Source organism: Sorex araneus, chromosome 1 (assembly GCF_027595985.1).
Source record: "Sorex araneus isolate mSorAra2 chromosome 1, mSorAra2.pri, whole genome shotgun sequence".
NCBI lineage: Eukaryota > Metazoa > Chordata > Mammalia > Eulipotyphla > Soricidae > Sorex > Sorex araneus.
In genome coordinates, this window is record NC_073302.1 from 347,007,787 (window position 1) to 347,014,725 (window position 6,939).

The following is a 6,939-nucleotide window of genomic DNA, read 5'->3' on the forward strand; positions in this document are numbered from 1 at the left end:
TGCGGGCCACGCCCCCTAGGGCTCAGCGAATGCGGGCGGAGCAGGGGCGGGGAGCTCCTGTGGGAGGCGGGGCCAAGGGCGGGAGCTAGAGGTGGGTGGGACCGAGAGAAGACGCGGCGTGAAGATGCGGCGGGCGGAGACAAAGAAACCATCCATGGAAACCATGCATGGAAACCATGGAAACCAGGGCGAAATCTAATAAATGCAGACAAGTTATGTATTTCCAAAATCTCACTAGCCTTCCGGGGAAGGTTACTGTCCCTTGTATTCATTCCATTTATGTCCTCAGCACGGCACATGATTTTATCTGCTAGGTACAGGGAAGATGTAAGCGACAGTAGCAAAGAAATATAGTCTCTGGCTTCAGAAGCTCAGAACCTTTATATATTTCCTTGTACTTGGTTGCCGTAAGAATTTTCCAAATGTTGGGCTGGAGTGATAGCACAGCAGGTAGGGTGTTTGCCTTACATGCGGCCGACCCGGGTTCGATTCCCAGCATCCCATATGGTCCCCCAAGCGCCGCCAGGAGTGATTACTGAGTGCAGAGCCAGGAGTCAACCCTGAGCATCGCTGGGTGTGACCTAAAAAGCCAAAAAAAAAAAAAAAAGAATTTTCCAAATGCCACGAGGAGAAACCACTGCCTAAATAAGCAGCTAGGGGAAACACTATTCTAATACTGAATGAAGGTAACAGGTAGTGATCAGTGCATTGAAGAAAATTTAAAAGAATGATAGAATAGAAACTGGGGGGTTGTTTCAGAAAGGACCTTGCAAAGGATGTGACTGTGACCTGGCTTCTTATCACCAAGAAGAAAAGAGAAAGAATGAAATAGCTATTAAAAGATAGCCTGGGTAACAGTGAATGTGCTTTGAAGAACAATCATTCATTAATTCAACCACAACTTGTATACTAAGCACTTACCTACCAGTACCTGACAGATCTTTTTTTTTTAAATTCCATCTTTTTTTTTTTAAATCTTTTTGGGTCACACCCAGTGATGCACAGGGGTCACTCCTGGCTCTGCACTCAGGAATTACCCCTGGCGGTGCTCAGGGGACCATATGGGACACTGGGAATCGAACCCGGGTCGGCCGCGTGCAAGGCAAACGCCCTACCCGCTGTGCCATTGCTCCAGCCCCCTGACAGATCTTTTTTTTTTTCTTTTTGGGTCACACCCAGCTATGCTCAGGGGTTACTCCTGGCTTTGCACTCAGGAATTACTCCTGGCGGTGCTTGGGGGACCATATGGGATGCCAGGGATTGAACCCAGGTCAGCCGCGTGCAAGTCGAACGACCTACCCGCTGTGCTATCGCTCCGGCCCCCACCCCCCCACACAGATCTTTTGAGCACATGTTCTAGGAACTAGGGAGATAACATTGGAAGGAAGTTGGGAACTGGCAAACGAAGCCAGTGTAAATGGATCAAAGAAATTCAGACAGGAATGAACAGACTTCGGTTTTCAATTTGTAGTTGCTGCCTTAGGGAGTAGAATCCTTCCTGCCAGAAGGCTGTGCATATGGTTGGGACCCATACTTGCTCCATGGGCCAGGATGACTGACATCTGGGAGTGCCTAGTGTGCCTGCCCTATTGGAGTAGTTCCTCTGAACTACTCCTCCAGGAGTAACCAGGGACCTAGAACAAAATACAAGCCAGACAGGCTGGGTGAAAGGAGCAGAAACAAGCCATAATGCCGTGTCAGTGGGAATATACCCTTGAAGCCAAGGTCAGGTTACTCTACTGTCTGCAGGGAAGGATCAAGAGGGCAGGCTGGGGTAACCTCAAATAAGAGACACCGAGGTGCCCCAATGTCTGGAGAAACCCTGACCCTATTAGGTGATAAATCCAAATGGAGATTGGATGTGGCTAATTTAAAACCGCTGTTTCAGACTGATATTTGGAGGATGACTTTGTCCTACCTGAAAGGCTATGGAGATAATTGGGGCAGAACTCCACAGGATTTGGGGATCACAAGCTATCCAAGGCCTACTGAAGTGATGCTATAGTGCATGCCTGATTACACAGTTTAAGGAAGCCAGAGGAGTGTAGATAGGGCATGGACCTGGAAAAGTCAGGCCATGCAATTGGAGCCTGGAGTAAAGAGGCATCTGCCTAATTGCAGGTCCTAGTCTGCACAAAAGTATATTCTTCCAGAGCTGGAGCAATAGCACAGCAGGTAGGGCGTTTGCCTTGCACGCGGCAGACCCAGGTTCCATTTCCAGCATCCCATATGGTCCCCCAAGCACCGCCAGGAGTAATTCTTGAGTGCATGAGCCAGGAGCAACCCCTGTGCATCACCGGGTGTGACCCAAAAAGAAAAAAAAAAGAGTATATTCCTCCTGAATTCAGGGCGGTGCAAAGGGTCAGGGACATCTTGAATTAGAAAGAACTTGGGAACTTGGTTGCAAGAAAATACAGGAACCCTGTAAGGCAATTCCCAACTGGGGACTGAATGGCAGCCAATTTTTAGCTGTCACTTAACAGGACTACTGTAGTGGGGCTGTGAGCTGAAAGGCCTGGAGGGGGGTACCTACCTATCAGAAACTATGCAGGTGGATGGCCAGTGAGCAAGATACCACTCCATAGAACTGGTCAGAAATATGGTGACTAAGCATTTAAGTGGTTCCAAGTTTGATCTCTGATATCCCATATAGCCCCCCTGAGCCCCATCAGGAGTGATCCCTGAGCACAGAACCAGGAGTAAGCCCTGAGCACCACAGGGAGTGGCCCAAAAACAAACCAAAAAATTAAGTTGATGTTCCATGTGATTCATTATACTATTCTGAATAACCTTTCATATATTTAAATATTTCCATAATAAAAGGTTAAAAAATAAAACTGAAGACATCTCTGAGATTTATTTGATCTATAAGAGAGTGCAAAAGTTTACAAAATTGAGAAGAGATAAAATGGGATAAATGTTTGAAGGATACAGATACACAGCAGCTGTTCAATAATAATAGCTCTTTTTCTGGCTCCCATAGCCATGCCACTGAACTCCACACCAGACTGTTTTCATTCAGGGTGCCCCAGAAGGGGGCCAATGAGAGCCCTCCCTGCCCCAAGGGACCCAGCTCCGGCAGCCAACGTCCATAACCCAACCACCCCCACGGTCCAGGCCACTTTCCACACACTCAGGCTGAGCTTCATATATGAGTGAAAGTATTTCTGGACACATCATAAGACACTCCCTACTCATTTTCGATAATTACTACACCATATTTTATGGGGTTCAGACAGTAGGCAACAAATCATAGGGGGAAATATATATATATGCATTATACATTATTTTCAGACATATATACCAAAGCTCACATCACTCAAACTTTAACAACATGTTAGTGATATCCTATAGAATATTTTAATGGCTCCTGCCAAAATAGAACAATCTTCACATTGTTTCCTATATGAACCCTTTCTTGTAAGCATGCTCAGCAGTTCTTCATAGCAGACAATACAAAATATATTCTTTCAGTTGTGTTTTGGGACAGGGCTTGGGGCTTGGGATGAAAACATCCCAACTTGGGTGGTGGGAAGGTATAATTGTGGTGAGATTGGTATTTGAATATTAAATGTAATCAAATATTGTGAACTAACATAAAATTTAAAATTTTAATTTTTTTCTTTTTGAGACATACCCAACAATGCCTAGGAGCTACTCTTGGCTCATGCACTCAAGAATTACTCCTGGCAGTGTTCAAGGGACCGTATGGGATGCTGGGAATCGAACCCAGGTCAGCCGCGTGGAAGGCAAACGCCCTACCCACTGTACTATCGCTCCAGCCCCCAAAATAAAAAAATTAATAATAATAATAATAACAAAATAGCTCTCTTTCTCTCACCCCATTGCTCTTTGTGAGTTAGCTTTAAGAGACAGGATTCACTTTAAGGGATATTTATTAGATAGGAAGCCATCTAATAAAGTTTTGAAATCAAGTTTCAAATTTTATAATACATATCATTTTTCAAGCTTTTGTTTGCATTTGAATAATTTAAAAAGAGAGTTAAATTTTTAGATTCCTGGGGACTGGAGCAATAGTACAGCAGGTAGGGCATTTGCTTTGCACGCAGCCGACCCTGGTTTAATCCCTAGCATCCCATATGGTCCCCCAAGCCAGGAGTAACCCCTGATCATCATTGGATGTGACCCCAAAAGCAAAAAAAAAATTTTTTTCAGTTTCTTAGCTTAGACCATGAAAGTTCTGGTTCAGAAGTGCTAAAAGAATTTAGATCCAAAGCAATTAGACAGCACACAGGGGTTGCACATGACTGACCAGGATTCAATCCCTGTATCCCATATGGGTCCCCTGAGCACTATCATGATTAATTCCTGATTGCAGAGCCAGAGAAGTCCTTGATCACTGCCAGATGTGGCCCAAAATCCAAGACAAAAAAGTGCTGACTAATTCATAGGAATTTACACTTTTTAGGAAACAGCTCAAATTCTACTATAAGTGATCTTGGAATACAGCACTTGGAAACACTTTTGGTTTGGTTTGGTTTTTTTTAGCTTACTTGGGAGTCACAATCAGCAGGGCTTTCTCCTGGCTCCATGCTCAGGAAACACTACTGGCAGTATTCTGGAGACTATATATTGTGCCAGAGATCAAATCCATGTCAACTGTGTATGAGACAAGCACCTTACTTGCAGTACTGTCTCCCCAGCCCAAACACTCTTTAGTTTTTAAAATTTTTTATTGAGGCTCTGTGATTTACAATACTGTCATCAGTGGTTTCTCGTGCACGTAATTCCAACACCGCACCCATCACCTTCAGCCAACCCCACAACTCTTTTTAAGGTCTGAAGTGATTCAACATCTGGAAACCAAAAATAGTCCTTATGGAGTAGAGAGTACTTCTTTCCTGAAAACACTGAATCTCAAGGAAAAGTAAAACAAGAGCAAACTCTTAGAATTTGGTGGGTACAAAAGCAAAAGAATAGAGGCATATAATCTGATGAACCATCCTAGTTGCCTATTAATTTCAAGTATCAACATCTGCAATCCTACTCTATTATTACTCAATAGGGGAAATTAGGCATACAGCACTTACTAGGTCACTGGGGCTTGTGGAAGCTACTAAAGACTTCCTAAAATGTGATCTTCCTCTAGAAGCCAAGCTATAACCCTGTCTGTGAGAAGTACAATCCTTCCCACACTACTGACCTACTAGCTCTACTGTGTTCCCTCAACCGTATCTGATTTCCAGGATGAAATACTTTTTTTTTTTTTTTTGGCTTTTTTGGTCACACCCAGCAATGCTCAGGAATTACTCCTGGCGGTGCTTGGGGGACCATATGGGATGCCGGGGATCGAACCCGGGTCAGCCAGTGCAAGGCAAACGCCCTACCCGCTGTGCTATCGCTCCGGCCCCCAATCCAGGATGAAATACTTTGGAAATGAGGTAGGAATTATAGCAATAGAAAATTACTGAATGGTAGATTACTGAGAATATTGAAACACTCAACATTCTTGCAATTCTTGTAGTTACCAGCTTTTTATGTGAGAACTCAAAAGAACTAGTTTTAACTGTTTGTGAATGTATGCACAACAGAGACCCCTGGCCCTAATTTCATCTTAGTCCTCCAGTAATGCCAAAATATACACTAACTCCCATGCAAACTGTGTAATGAAATTCTAATGATACATGTAACCTTAGAGCACCCTGTAATCCCTATATACCTGTGAGATTAGAATAACCCCTTTAAATATTTCATGCCTCATTTAAGTCACCCTATAAAATCCTCACCCCAAATCCAGCAGGCTCCACTCTGCCCTTCACCTATGCCTTCACTAAGTATTCACATTTATGAAGATGTATACTTTATAAATCTTCTAGCTATTTACAAACCTTTTTTGCTGCCTTTCTGTGTCTCACCCTTTGATTCTTTCTCCAACAAAGACAAAGAACCTGGCATCCAGATTAAGGCCACTCACTGCTCTCTCTGACCAGAAAGAGTGAAATCTTATCCTGTTTCAAGTTCCATGGTTCCCACAGCCCTGAACTCCAAAGTGGCGCAGATCAGCTCCCAGGCCGTGCTGATGAAGCAAACTTCTAGGCCCACTTGAACAGGCTGCCCTTTGCAGATTGGCAGGGCAGTTGCTTCCTTAGAGTCCTCTCTAAATGCTGAGGCTTCCCCAAACCAACCTTCTAACAGAACAAAAGGGGATCAGAGAGTCCTGTAGGTACAGTGCTTGCCTTGCAAGTGGCCCACCCAGGTTTGATCTCCAGCACCTCATATGGTCTCCTGAGCTGGCCAGGAGTGATCCCTGAGGACAGAGCCAGGACTAAGCACTGACACCACCAACTGGCCGTGCCAAAAAGGATAGGTGTCAGGGTGACTATTTGAGTTGGAATAACTTCTCCAGGAAGTATATCTTCTTCCAAGGTATCTGGGCAGAAGGATGCATACGCCTGTTCCAGTTTTCAGAGAAGAGAGTCGCTGGCTCACCGACTGTATCTAAATAATACACACTTGCACAGCAAATGTTCAAGGACACCTGGTTTTTTGCTACCAAGATCCTTAAGTGGAAATTATCTCCACTGCACAAGAAACCACAGAATAATATTTTGGTAGTAATTAGAATAGAAGGAAGCCTCCTCCAAGAAGACATTTATGCACTTACTGGGACATTAAATGTCAAGTGACCTATTTGAAATGTTCTAATTAGAAGCTGAAACTAGTGGAGGTAAGTAAGGATGGTACAGGGATAAAGGCATTTTCCTAAAACTAGGCTGACCCTAGTTCAAATCCCTGTCACTGCATGTCATCGCCCCTAAAGTAGTACTGCTAGGAGTAGGCTTGGAGGCCTCCATCAAGACTAGGGCCCACTGGCCCCCAATACTACTGTGTCCCACTTCCGCAGGCCTAGTATGACACTGCCAGGCAGAGTATAGCAAGATGGACTCCCACCACTGAGATAAAGAATAGTATCTGGCA